The sequence below is a fragment of the Drosophila melanogaster genome, chromosome Y (genome assembly GCF_000001215.4).
Source record: "Drosophila melanogaster chromosome Y".
NCBI lineage: Eukaryota > Metazoa > Arthropoda > Insecta > Diptera > Drosophilidae > Drosophila > Drosophila melanogaster.
Window position 1 is genome coordinate 3,153,209 of NC_024512.1, and position 15,109 is coordinate 3,168,317.

The window sequence follows — 15,109 nt, forward strand, 5'->3', positions numbered from 1 at the left end:
TACTCCGGATGTACCCAACAGATACCAGAAAGAATAAGATTGTTAAAAAAACCCCAATTCTAGATAAGTCACCCACTGGTAGACTAAACATCCGTCCCCTAATTTAAACAATTCCTTGCTTAAGCCTCACCCCATCGTCACATTCCCACGTTCAAAGCTTGGAGCCGCAATCCCGAAAAACAAAAGTATCGATTTCAATAAACAAATTATAAGAATCTAAGAGCACTTGTATCCAAGAGCAAATGCACTTGAATCCAAGATAAACGCAAAGCTTTTTCTCTTCACGATCAGAATCCTAAAGTCTAAAGTCCATATTAGAAAAGCTCGATACCGAGGCTTGAACGTCAATCAAATCAGAATAATTATTAGAGTTCAGTTTGAGACCTAATTGTAAAAGGTCGGTGTTCTTCTCAAATAAAAAGATTGTAATCATTTAGTGAAATAAAAATTATATTTTTTTTCACTTATAAATATTGCAAGTATTTAATTATATAAGTTAAGAACCCTCTTCTTGCGCTCTTCGTCAGGACTCACCAGCGCTCGGCTCTCGTGTTTTCGGGCCCCGTCAGCAGGCGACTCGGGGCCTGTCTAGTAACATGTTCGTGTAAGTTACGAACCCTCTTCTTGCGATCTTCGTCAGGACTCACCAGCGCTCGGCTCTCGTGTTTTCGGGCCCCGTCAGCAGGCGACTCGGGGCCTGTCTAGGAACATGTTTGAGTATGTGTGCATTCGGAACAAGTGCCGTTGGTCGCACTCAGGGTGAGGGGTCAACGGGGGAAGCGGATATAAAAGCAGCGGGGCGGGAGAAGAGGCCCCAGTCTCGAACGGACACATAACGGAACCGCTAGCAGATCGCGAACTGAATCTTAAAATAAAGCTAATCGTAAACTCGAACCCTCTTAACTATCTTGACTATTATTTGGAGAACCACAGCATGTTGGTTGTCATATCAAGGTGAGGTATGCGGCAGCGAGTGCCGAGAACCCTGATGCAAGTGGAACTTGCGTTAACTGGCGCCCGAACAGGGACCGGCAATGTCCGGCCGATAAAAGTGATACGAAAAAATTGTGGAAATTTGTGCGTAAAAATAGTGGTGGTGTGCATAAGTCAGATTAAGATCTGAAATCCATAAATGAAAAAGAAGTGCTGCGTGAGCTGTGTATAAAATGATAAAATAGCAATTACCCGCTGCCGGGGGGAACTACGCCCATCCCGGGGCGCAACAAATATTGCATAATTCAATAAAAGGTGTAAAATTTCTAAAATAAAAATGTAAACCTATGTTGCGCCAAGACCTAATTTAAATTAATAAAACAACGACCCGCTACCGGAGGACGCCACGTCGCCCATGCCGAGCGCAAAAGTTGTACGATACCTATAACATAATTAAAACACGATCAACCCACTGCGGCGGTACGGCTTGTGGGAAAATTTTTTTTTTCTCTCCTTGCCAATTCGCGAGTGCAAAAGATTGTGTATAATAAACCAATAATTAACCATTGCAGCAGTTTACCTGCGGCAGTACGAGTAATATGAGCGCCCAGAGTGATAAGGTGGTGTGTGGCAGCTTGTTGGATACGTTAAGTGGTGTGGAATGCACCCAAAAAAAACCGCCCAACAAGTTGTGTGGCGGCCGTACCTTAGTAGGCAACCAGCCAAAAGGGATACTACGGAACCACCGTGCCCAGTGCCGAAATAAATTAGAGGTCATCAATAAAAAACTGTAACAGCACGCACGCAAGGAAAAAATATTGCAAAATGGAATAGCGCACAAAAATTGTATAAACACATGCACAACACCACAATTCAAAGGAAAACAAAATATTCATGCTGTAGGGGTACAACCTAAACGACGAAAACTAATAAAGAGCATACAAGGGTGAGTGAAATATTTCATTAAACTTTATTGCCATATTTGCTAAATTTAGAGAAATAAAGAAAAAGCAAAGAAGAACAGATATTCTTTTTTATCGGGTTAAAACCGTTGTCTCACATTTCCGTAAAGTAATAACGAATTCTGTTGCCTTGAAAGCTTCCTGCATCTTTCCAACGCAAACTAAAAATCAAAATGGAAGAGACCCTGCGTGCTCTTAGCGAGTCCCTCAATGCCCTGACCAACGTGGTGACAGGCATTAAGGAAGATATTAAGAAAAATAATGATAGGTTGGCTATTTTAGAACAGGAGCGCGGGAACGCTGACCCTACGGTCGACCAACCGCAACCCCTGGTGCGCGCACGCACCGAGTATGAGCTGAGAGAGATATCGGTCCTCCCTGACTGCGTCAAAGAACTGCAGGCGTTCGAAGGACGGCAGGAGGCTTACCTGTCTTGGATAAACAGGGCACAGTCAATACTGACCGAATATGACTTGATTAAAACCAGACCCCTGTATAGGGCAATTGTCTTGCATATTAGACAGAAAATAAGGGGACACGCCGACATGGCCTTGGCGGCCTATGGCGTCCAAGACGACGATTGGGACGACATAAAACGAGTCTTGGCGCTGCATTACGCAGACAAACGAGACTTACGTACGCTTGAGCATGAGCTTGGCGCTATGTGCCAAGGTTCTAGACCACTAGATAGGTTCTATATGGACGTTAATGGCCATCTCTCGTTGATCTTAAATAACTTGAAGGCCAGAAACCACCCTCGTGAAGTAGTCAACGCTTTGATAGAAACCTATAGAGACAAGGCTTTGGATGTTTTTATCCGAGGAGTGGGGAGAGATTGTTCCAAACACTTACTTGTCCGCAGCCCGAAGAATCTACCAGAGGCTTACTCTTTTTGTATGGGATTGCAGAATGTAATGTCAAGAAATTTCACAGCTCAGAACTATCAACCGTCAGGTGCCCCAAGATTCGCAGGCCCATATCAACATCAGGCCAGGCCACCGTTCCGAACCCCTTTTTCTCCTGGTTCAGGCAGATTTTCGCAAAACTCCTACAGAACTCAGGGTCCTAGACAGGCCATAAAAATGGAATCCAATCGGTCGGGTCAATCTTACCAATCAGGATACAGTGGTCGCCAGGAAGAAGGCTCCGGTATTAAGAGAATGTCCGAAGGAAACAACCCATTCCAAAAGGCACAAAGATTGTACCACATGGAATTGGCACCACCCCCGCTAGCCCCGGCGGCTAGTGGAGATAACCAAGGACGTTCACACGAGGGTTACTATGATGACGAGTCTCAAGCTGTCGAGAGAAGCAACAATTATCCTCCGCAGAAAAACGTGGAAGGAGTTACAGATGCTCCACATAACCTTGAGACTGAGGGAGGGGCAAATTTTATGACCAACGCCTCTCCAGTGTACCGTACTTAGAGTATGCTACGGAGAGGGGAGAAAGGCTGAAGTTTTTGATCGACACGGGGGCGAACAAAAACTTTATTAGCCGAAGACTTGCAGCCGGGTGTACCACAGTCCGTAAACCCTTCTCCGTACTGTCCGCTGCGGGTAACATCATGATAACGCACCGCCTAGTTGGTAAATTCTTCAAACCACTAGGGAACGACTCGGATATTACCTTTTTCGTACTACCGAATTTACATTCCTTTGATGGTATCATTGGCGACGATACTCTCAAAGACTTAAAAGCCATAGTGGATAGGAAAAACAATTGTTTGATAATAACCCCAGGAATTAAAATCCCTCTTTTGGCGAGAGCTTCAATAAACGTTAACCCGCTACTCGCCGCCGAACACCCAGATGGTACACAAGAAATTTTGAATTCCCTTCTCGGGGAATTTCCCCGCATCTTCGAGCCCCCCTTATCTGGAATGTCCGTGGAGACGGCCGTCAAGGCTGAAATCCGGACAAACACACAAGACCCGATCTATGCTAAAAGTTATCCTTACCCAGTCAACATGCGCGGAGAAGTCGAACGTCAAATCGATGAACTGCTGCAGGACGGTATAATTCGACCCTCTAATAGCCCTTACAATTCCCCTATCTGGATAGTCCCGAAGAAACCTAAACCAAACGGAGAAAAACAATATCGCATGGTAGTCGATTTCAAGCGGTTAAATACCGTCACCATACCCGACACTTACCCCATCCCAGATATAAACGCTACGCTAGCCAGCCTTGGCAATGCCAAATACTTTACCACCCTAGATTTGACTTCTGGATTCCATCAAATCCACATGAAGGAAAGCGACATTCCAAAGACAGCTTTCTCTACTCTAAATGGAAAGTACGAGTTCCTCCGTCTACCATTCGGTTTGAAGAATGCACCTGCAATCTTCCAAAGAATGATCGATGATATTTTGCGCGAGCATATTGGCAAGGTCTGCTACGTTTATATTGACGATATCATCGTCTTCAGTGAAGATTATGACACACACTGGAAAAATCTCCGATTGGTATTAGCGAGTTTATCAAAAGCTAACCTCCAAGTGAACCTTGAGAAGTCGCATTTTTTAGACACGCAGGTAGAATTTTTAGGATATATCGTCACGGCCGATGGCATTAAGGCAGATCCGAAAAAGGTCAGAGCGATTAGCGAAATGCCTCCTCCGACCTCTGTTAAGGAGTTAAAAAGATTTCTAGGCATGACCTCGTACTACAGGAAGTTCATTCAGGACTATGCGAAGGTAGCAAAGCCCCTTACAAACTTGACGCGTGGATTGTACGCTAATATAAAGTCTTCACAATCAAGCAAAGTGCCAATTACATTAGACGAGACGGCCCTACAGTCTTTTAATGATTTAAAATCAATTCTCTGTTCTTCTGAAATACTGGCGTTCCCATGTTTCACTAAACCTTTCCATCTAACTACGGACGCTTCTAACTGGGCCATCGGAGCTGTCCTCTCACAGGACGACCAGGGTAGAGATAGGCCGATAGCGTACATTTCCCGTTCATTAAATAAGACGGAGGAAAACTACGCTACTATCGAAAAGGAAATGCTCGCGATAATTTGGTCATTGGACAATCTTCGGGCTTACTTATATGGCGCTGGTACTATTAAAGTATATACTGACCATCAACCTCTAACGTTTGCCCTAGGCAACAGAAATTTCAATGCGAAGCTAAAACGCTGGAAGGCTCGTATAGAGGAATACAACTGCGAACTCATCTACAAGCCTGGGAAATCTAATGTGGTGGCTGACGCGCTTTCACGCATTCCGCCTCAGCTTAACCAGTTGAGCACCGATTTAGATGCTAATCCCGAGGATGACATGCAGTCTTTGGCTACTGCCCATAGCGCTTTACATGACAGTTCACGATTGATTCCCCACGTTGAATCTCCAATCAACGTTTTCAAGAATCAACTCATTTTTGACACAACCAGGTCAAAATACTTATGCGAGCACCCGTTCCCAGGTTATACTCGCCATCTGATTCCTCTCAAAGACGGATCACTTGCCGATTTAACCAACTCGTTACAATCGTGTCTACGACCTGTAATAATTAACGGCGTCAAAATCCCGGAAGCACATTTGCAACGCTTTCAGTCCATCTGCTTAGCGAATTTTCTTTTATACAAAATTCGGATAACGCAGCGCCTAGTGGCGGACGTGTCTGGCGCAGAGGAAATTTGTGAAATAATTGAAAAAGAACACCGTAGAGCACATAGGGGCCCTACGGAGATTCGTCTCCAACTTTTAGAAAAATATTATTTCCCGCGAATGTCCAGTACGATCCGTCTGCAAACTTCCTCATGTCAGTGTTGCAAACTCTACAAGTACGAGAGACACCCTAACAAACCAAACCTACAACCTACGCCAATTCCTAACTACCCATGTGAAATACTTCACATCGACATTTTTGCGCTCGAAAAAAGGTTATACCTAAGTTGTATTGACAAATTTAGCAAGTTTGCCAAACTTTTCCATCTGCAGTCAAAAGCATCTGTGCATTTGCGAGAAACTTTGGTGGAGGCCCTACATTACTTCACCGCCCCTAAGGTCTTGGTTTCGGATAACGAGCGAGGGTTGTTATGCCCCACAGTGCTCAACTATCTTCGGTCTCTAGATATCGATCTGTATTATGCTCCAACCCAGAAGAGCGAAATAAATGGTCAAGTCGAGAGATTCCACTCTACGTTCCTAGAAATTTATCGTTGCCTTAAAGATGAGCTCCCTACCTTCAAACCCGTTGAGCTGGTACACATAGCAGTGGACCGCTACAACACTTCCGTTCACTCGGTAACGAATCGAAAACCAGCAGACGTTTTTTTCGACCGCTCGTCAAGGGTAAACTATCAGGGTCTGACAGATTTCCGGCGGCAGACTTTAGAGGACATCAAGGGCTTAATTGAGTATAAGCAAATTAGAGGTAATATGGCTCGGAATAAAAATAGGGACGAGCCAAAGTCTTATGGGCCGGGAGATGAAGTTTTTGTTGCAAATAAGCAAATAAAAACAAAGGAAAAAGCGAGGTTCAGATGCGAAAAGGTACAGGAAGACAACAAGGTAACAGTTAAAACCAGATCAGGAAAAATTTTCCACAAATCTGATCTAAGAAATTGAGACGTGGCTTTCACATTTAAAAAAGAAACGCGAAAAAGAATAACGAAAGTAATAAAAGTACGTTGTGGCAGCTAATGAAATATTCCACCCATGCATACCCTATATATAAAAAAACATTAATAAAAAAAAAAAAAAAAAAAAAAAAAAAAAAAAAAAAAATGAGTTAAGAAATACAAAAAGAAATACAAAAAAAACTATAAAAAAATAATATAAAAAATACAGATTATAAGAAATAAGAAATAAGAAATATAAAAAAATAAAAATATAAGTACACAAAATGTACCGTACCCCCACACACTACGTAGTCTTAGAACAACTTAGACGACCAGATATTTACGAATTGTCTTTTTGTAAGCGCGATTTCTGCATGCGGCGCAAATCCCGCTCACTGGACTGGCTGGGGTCGGCTTGGAAATGGGTAGCTGGATCTCCAGATGCTGCTGATTGGAACGCCGTCTTGGCCGCGCAAGCGACGGCTTCGAGGAACTGCAAAAACTGGAGGAGGCTAGCTGTATCCCTCGGCTACTGAAGTAACCAACGAGTGGTTAAGCAAGTCGACGATGGAATGCTCCTCCTGACCAACTTCAACGGAACTCTAAGAACGGCTGCAGAGAACTACGACCTGATCGGCTCCTTTATCATCCAATTCGACAATGAGACGATAATGGTCAACGGTCAAAACTATTCCAGTTACTCGGTCAGTCATCTAATGGCGATGCCGGCCGTGTTGAGCCACATAACGGCCAGCAACTTTCAACTTTCTCTGGAATACGTCCACGACGTGAGCATGAAGAATTTGGAAAAGATGTCCAACATGGCGAGTGAGCTACTAGCCTCTCTTCTCACCGAGGCGGCACTCGCAATCTGCATATTCCTAGGCTTTTATTTCCTATGGAAGAAGCTGATGTCCACCAAAGGCATGCCCGATGTCCGCGAGATTGCCGCAAACTTAGAAGCATTGGGCCAAACCGAGCTGAACAAGGCTCACTAATCTGCGGGACGCAGATCTTGAGGGGGGAGGAGTTAAGAACCCTCTTCTTGCGCTCTTCGTCAGGACTCACCAGCGCTCGGCTCTCGTGTTTTCGGGCCCCGTCAGCAGGCGACTCGGGGCCTGTCTAGGAACATGTTTGAGTATGTGTGCATTCGGAACAAGTGCCGTTGGTCGCACTCAGGGTGAGGGGTCAACGGGGGAAGCGGATATAAAAGCAGCGGGGCGGGAGAAGAGGCCCCAGTCTCGAACGGACACATAACGGAACCGCTAGCAGATCGCGAACTGAATCTTAAAATAAAGCTAATCGTAAACTCGAACCCTCTTAACTATCTTGACTATTATTTGGAGAACCACAGCATGTTGGTTGTCATATCAAGGTGAGGTATGCGGCAGCGAGTGCCGAGAACCCTGATGCAAGTGGAACTTGCGTTAACTTATATATATCTGCACTATTTATTACAAAATAACTATCTTATATACCGAATATAATAAAAAAAATTGGGATGGCCAACCCTTATTTTTTAATAACTTTTTGGTGTCCAAAGTGAGTAGAAAAGAAATGGCACTCTATTATTATTATTATTATCTATTATTATTTTCAAATATTCAATACTTCTCGTCGGCTTATATAAATTTCTAACGATTTGTCAAAAAACTTTTTGCCACGCCCATTTTAACGCTCTAAAGTCGGCAAACTAATCACACCCACGCTTTGGACAAATTTTTAAATTTTTTCCATGTTATTTCTTAATATATATCGATATCAGAGAAAAGTAATAAAATTTCGCGTTCGTTTTTACACTAGCTGAGTAACGGGTCGGAAAACTCGAACAAACAAACAACAAATTATAAGGATGATGATACCGACTAAAGGTAATCTATTCGTGCTCCTCCTCCTATAACAGATCGCTTCGTAATTCACTGTGTTTGTTCCAGATTCTTATGGCATTCTTTTCGATCTGACTGAATCGCTTTAAGTCTTCAGCATTCTCCACGCTTTTGTCGCCTTTGATATCAACTCTTGTGGGTTTACGTCTCAATGCTTTTTCCGGTAGGACCTCACGAGTTAATATGGCACCAAGCTGATATTTTGGGCTTGACAAACATTAATTTAAAATACTATATAAATTTGAAATCTTCATCACCAGGAGTTCCTCTTTAGAATAACTCAATATTTCATTCGGCCAAACCGCGTGCACTATGATTTATTTAAGTGCCCGCGTTTGCTGCCAGTGTTGTTGCGAATGTCGTCATTACAAGGTATGGGGTGGGCCAGGAGGTTGGCTGTCAATGGACTGCCCCCAGCATTAGTTTAAAGCCAGATAGGACGCCGATTTTCCGCTTCGACTCACAATGAATTTAACAGAACTGGAAATTCAGGAAAAAAGCTTCTTAACCAGAGAATCTTAAACGTAAGGTGATGGAAAAGTTTAAACTGATTGGCAGGACAAGGCACACCAATGGAAAATAATTATGCGGTTGGTCTAAAATAATTGAAATTTTGGTCCACACAATTGCACTTTTTCACTTACCCTCTGAATTTAGTTTTTATAAAATCTGAACTGAAGAAGAATTTGATTTGTAATATTTTTGTGCGTAGCTTAAAAGATAATATTATAATATTAGTATAAAAATGTACCGTGGAGAGATGCGCATCCTGGGAAACATCATTTTGTTAGGTTGCGTCGTAAATTCTACATAGGTGGCATAAATTATATGAAACTATTTTTAATCCCACTATTGCTCGTGCCAAACTCTTTTCGGCTAACAAACTCGGTAGAGCATAGATATACTTTAAATGGTCGGAAACTACCTGTTACATACTTTTCAAAGAGTGTAGTATATACTTTCACTCTACGAGTATCGTGTATAACTACGTGTTTAAACCTTCTAACTTGCGTCGCCAGACTTTAGCTATATTCTATAGCTAAATTCTATTATTTTTATTACTATTATATTTAAAATATTTATAATTGACAACACAACAATACACGCAAATAATAATACAAATAAACATAATAAAACACAAACTTTGACTAACCTCCGCGCTGTCCGAACTCATTTTACCCAATTACAACATGAAGAATTCAGAGTACTCTGAATTACCATTGAAAATTCATTCGCTTCATTCATTCTTAGAACACATTCAGTTAGTTTATTTCGATCGGACGCCTGTAAGTCCGAATACATACGAAGTGAACGCAAAGAGAACGCGACCAACTGAATGGCATGTATTCTGAATACGCAGTAAAACGAATCGCTACTGGAGAATAGTGTTATGCATCCCTCTAGTACGTGTGGTCGTCGTTTTTCAATTTGTTGCTGTCGGGGAAGGCACATTAGGCGCTACCAGCTCCTGCACACCGTTATCCAGGGGGAATTCCCTCACCTCTGTGACAAAATTACAGCAACGTGTCATCAGGCCAAGGTACTGGAGCAGATCTTCGTCTTTATTAAGCAAAACGAAGTTCAATATCCCAAATTCGGCGTGAACCACGTTCTTTATGTCGTTCAAAGTAACGGGGCGGGGTTCACCCGGCTCCCCTACTATTATCAGTTTTCTTGAATCACCGAATTGAAATTGTATTACGGTTCCTGACGAAAATATTATTTTGACTGATTTATTTCTTAAACCAAAGTTAATATTTGGTGAGGATTTCAGAGAAAACCAAGGAGAAGTAATTAGGGCATTCAAAATTGATTAAAAGTTGATTAAAAAGTGATCGGTGTCTACACCCCAGTTTCACAAATAGGACAACCTCGGTATTAATTCGAGATTTTCTTTCTACGGTAACTGGCGGTAACTGTCGTTTGCACATTTACGGGAAATTAGCAAAGAATTGAACAAATGTGTTCAAATACAATACAACGCTGACGACTAAAAATCGGACAAGTGGACCCGATAACGGACGCACAACTATAATTTGATTAATGTCTGTACTTGTATTTGCAAAATGCTGAAATTAATACGAGAATACATTTTTGTTTTTGAAATTTCCAGACAAAGAACTTGCAACAAACGGCTGAACTTTTAACTTTCTTAATACCATATGTAAGAATACTAATTTTGTAAATGATCAAATGGTCAGTTCAAATATTATTTATTTTTAATATTCCCAACATTCAAATTTCAAAGCGGACTATCGATACATATTTTTAAAAATAACCCACAAAATCCATATCAATTGGAAACATATATGTATCGATATGAGCAGCAGAACTCCGATGGCGATAGCAACTCGGACAGATGATTTTTGGATAGCCACTGCAACCGTTCTAGTGCAGAATCGGTCAGGACTGTTCGTTCCCTGCAGGGCCTTGTTAGATTCTGGCTCTCAACTGCACTTGGTCACCTCTCGGCTTGCAAATCAACTGCAACTTAAGAGGTCGAGGTCGTCCGGCTCCGTCACTGTAATCGGGGATTCCAATTTCGCGACTGATGGATTCTCGGTAGGAATTGCGATTCGGTCTGTCACTTCGGATTTCTCAGCGGCGCATTTTCTCAATGGTGGTCCGCCTTCGTCGTTTGACGAGCCAGATATAACGGGCCTTAACTATAATCGGCTTGACTCTTGGCAACGCATCTCCTTTCTTCAGCAAATATTTTGGTCGCGATGGAAGGAAGAGTACTTGACGTTGCTCCAGCAGCGCTCCAAGTGGCGCACCCCAAAGCCTGGCGTAGCCGTGGACAACGTCGTTCTTGTTAAGGACGAGAATCTACCCCCAATGAGATGGCCTTTGGCGAGGACATGCAGTAGATTCCTGGCAGAGACGGCGTCGCTCGAGTTGCAGAATTGAGGACCGCGTCTGGAGTAATAAGGCGGGCAGTGAACAAGCTGTGTCTGCTTCCCATTGAGGACTCTGTTGGAATCCAAGCTTCCAACGGGGGGAGGATGTTGGGTCATGCAGCCGCCAAAACTGTGCAGTAGACTAATCTCATACTTTTTAATATTGTAAGCCGAAGTAGTCAGTGGTAGCAGTTGCGATGCCCACAGGGCAAACCGCTGTTCTCGCACGCATTTATCTGTACGGCGCTCATTCCTTGTTCTTTTTGTTATCTACCTACGTTAAGCTTGGGCGCTGCATTTCGGCTGTCTGTCCCGCCAATTGCCACTTCTTCGTCTGTCGGAAGAGACTAAACTTGTGCATTCGATATAGCTCTTTGTCGGGCCTAGCTGCTGTAAACAATTCGCGAAATAAACAGTAAAGTAAAATAAACAAACTTTCCTCGGCTATTTATTATTCACAAAAGCTTTTAAAAAACTCAATAGCTAAACACAGCCATTTATTCTTATTTTCGATTCGTTGGCGGTCACCTGACGACATCGAGCGATTGCCATATTGCGGGATTATCTCACCTGTGATACAAGGCAAAGTATGCGAATGCGCTGGCGCATATCTTCAACAAGGATAATATGCCCTCTCTACTCTATGAGGTGCCGCAACAGCAGAATCTCACAGATTGCGGCCTCTATCTGCTGCAGTATGTGGAGCAATTCTTTACAAAACCCTTCATCAACTATACACTGCCCATTGGGGAGCTGAGCAATTGGTTTGACATGCTCACAGTAACTAAGAACCGTAAGGATATCGCTAATCTCACCCAGAAGCTAATGAATGAAAGCAATCAGCAGCGCAAAATTTTGCCGGTCATTAAGTTTACCTCATTAAATGGCCAACTAGTGATGGATGAGGATAGCGAGGAGGAGAATTTTAAAGAAGAGCATATGCCAGGCCACCGGTACCGGTTGGCGAAAATGTGAAAAGGGTTTGATTCTCGTCGGGTTAGTCTTCTCTCTGTTTGGCCATCGTCGGCGGCGGTGGTCTCCTCATCGCCGCTGCTCACCAGCACCACGGCATCTTCATTAACGTCCCTGCTTAGTATCCACTTGCGATTCCGGCGCAGGTGACTCCGCTGTGCGCGTTCTGCTGGTGTGGCGAGGATATGGATGCAACATTCGATTGCACCCGCGATTGAGATCCACCAGCTGTCTCTTCCGATTTATTGCTAACAGAGGCATGTGCGGCATGGTTCCTCGACTGGATATACTGGGAGATTGCGGGAGCATCTCCAGCTGGTTGCATGCCCTGCAGACCATTACTCGTCATTGAAGAATTGGAGGTTATAGCCGTAGAGTTGAGACTTCCCTGTTTATTGCCAAATGAACCTTGGTTGTCTTGAGAACCAGCAGCTTGATAGCCATTGTTATCCTTTGCAAAATGGCACTTCTTCTGTTTCTTGTTCTTGGTATTAGTATTGGCGTCTTGATCCGATGATATCACTTGGCCAGCATTGGTGTCTTCATCCACCGACGATATCACTTGGCCAGCATTGGTGTCTCCCGGAGAGCAAGGACTTTTCTTGTGCTTCTTGCCTTTGGTTGCACTTGCTGGAGAGAGCTCTTCACGTACCGCTTGGTCCTTCAAAACAGCTTCTTTGCGATCCATTTTGGAGCCGGATTCAACAGTACAACCAACATACGTACGTTATGGGCTAATCCGACTGAGATGAAGTTTCTCGTTTCGATTGCAAATTCTCGGGCTGCTTGATGTGCAAAGTTAACTGGATGGTTGAACAGTCACCATACACGGTGACTTTGATCACTATATTCCTTTCATTTTCCTATCTGTGTGATTTATACGATATTTAATATCTCTCTATTTTTATTGTTGGGGTAAACGGCGTTCCAAGTGCTGTATCCAAAAATCATCTGTGCGAGTTGCTATCGCCATCGGAGTTCTGCTGCTCATATCGATACATATATGTTTCCAATTGATATGGATTTTGTGGGGTGTTTTTAAAAATAGGTATCGATAGTCCGCTTTGAAATTTGCATGTTGCGTATATTAAATTAAATAATATTTGAACTGGCCACATATAGGCATTTAAGCGAGTCTAAGCTAAGCTAAGTTCTTTACTTTTCATTTACAAAATTAGTATTCTTACATGTGGTATTTACGAAGTTAAAAGTTCAGCCGTTTGTTGCAAGTTCTTTGTATGGGAATTTCAAAAAACAAAAATGTATTCTCGTATTAATTTCAACAGACATTAATCAAATTATAGTTGTGCGTCCGTCATCGGGTCCACCTGTCCGATTTTTAGTCGTCAGCATTGAGCTCCTCTTTAAACAAAAACATTGTGAAGCCCTATTTGCTACTCCGGTCGCGCAGTAAATTCTCACTATCAAATTAGGTAACTATTTACAAAAGGCTTTCCTATTATTTTTTTAAGCGAGTGCGCCAATAAGATCGGTCGGTGGGTCACACTGGACAAAGCAGGCGGGCCACACTAATATAGGCAAATGCCACGCAGACGGCGGGCACACTAAGCCCAGCCAGGAGCTATATAAGGCGGGCGACTGTCAGCTATTAGTCACTCCGTATCCGACACCGATTGGTAGTGGTAGCTTCGGGGAAGGCGCATTACGCACTTCCTGGTATAAATAATAAATAAATAAATTAGTTTAGTACCGTATTTGGTATCCCAACGTTTGAAACCAAATACTGATAATGCTATAATACATAATGCTAATACAACTACAGAGCAAACAGAAGTCCTGCCCTAGCTCTCGTATAAGTAGAACACTTTTTGTTTTATGGTTCGACTATATATATATCCGCACTATTTATTACAAAATAACTATCTTATATACCGAATATAATAAAAAAAATTGGGATGGCCAACCCTTATTTTTTAATAACTTTTTGGTGTCGCAAGGTCCAAAGTGAGTAGAAAATAAATGGCACATTATTATTATTATCTATTATTATTTTCAAATATTCAATACTTCTCGTCGGCTTATTTTGGTAAAAAGTGTCGATATATAAATTTCTAACGATTTGTCAAAAAACTTTTTGCCACGCCCATTTTAACGCTCTAAAGTCGGCAAACTAATCACACCCACGCTTTGGACATTTCTTAATATCTATCGATATCAGAGAAAAGTAATAAAATTTCGCGTTCGTTTTTACACTAGCTGAGTAACGGGTCGGAAAACTCGAACAAACAAACAACAAATTTTAAGGATGATGATACCGATTAAAGGCAATATATTCGTGCTCCTCCTCCTCCAACAGATCGCTTGGCAATTCACTGTGTTTGTTCCAGATTCTTATGGCATTCTTTTCGATCTGACTGAATCGCTTTAAGTCTTCAGCATTCTCCACGCTTTTGCCGCCTTTGATATCAACTCTTGTGGGTTTACGTCTCAATGCTTTTTCCGGTAGGACCTCACGAAATTAAAGTAGCAATTACTCGTGATTGGTCCAAGTTTGGTGCACTTCACCTTGGCACAAGCTTTCTTGGCTTTTTGCTTGGCACATACTTTGGGCTTAGCACAAGCTCGGCGTAGGGATCTTGTCATCGGACTGATATATATAATATATTCGCCAATTCTGAAAAAAAAAAGGAAAAGGGAAATTAATATGATATTTATTTGATGTGAACGATGACAGCATACAGTGATGGAGTATGTTTTTCCGCATGTGAATGTTGGCCCCAGAATACGCAGGGGAAGAGAAGGCCTCTACAAGGATAAAAAGTTAAGCCCATATTAGGTATAATTCAAAATTACTCAAGTTTCCTGAAATCCGAGTTAATATGGCACCAAGCTGATATTTTGGGCTTGACAAACATTAATTTAA

At 42.5% G+C, this 15,109-nt stretch overlaps 3 pseudogenes, besides 1 other annotated feature; 1 reads left to right on the plus strand and 2 right to left on the minus strand.

Moving 5' to 3' along the window:
- Window positions 1–494: 494 nt before the first annotated feature.
- Window positions 495–7,900: a mobile genetic element.
- A 3,840-nt stretch (window positions 7,901–11,740) lies between these two features.
- CR46172 lies at window positions 11,741–12,193 on the plus strand (annotated as a pseudogene).
- On the minus strand, window positions 12,182–12,871 carry CR46173 (annotated as a pseudogene).
- A 1,692-nt stretch (window positions 12,872–14,563) lies between these two features.
- Window positions 14,564–14,829, minus strand: CR46174 (annotated as a pseudogene).
- Between the last annotated feature and the right edge of the window lie 280 nt (window positions 14,830–15,109).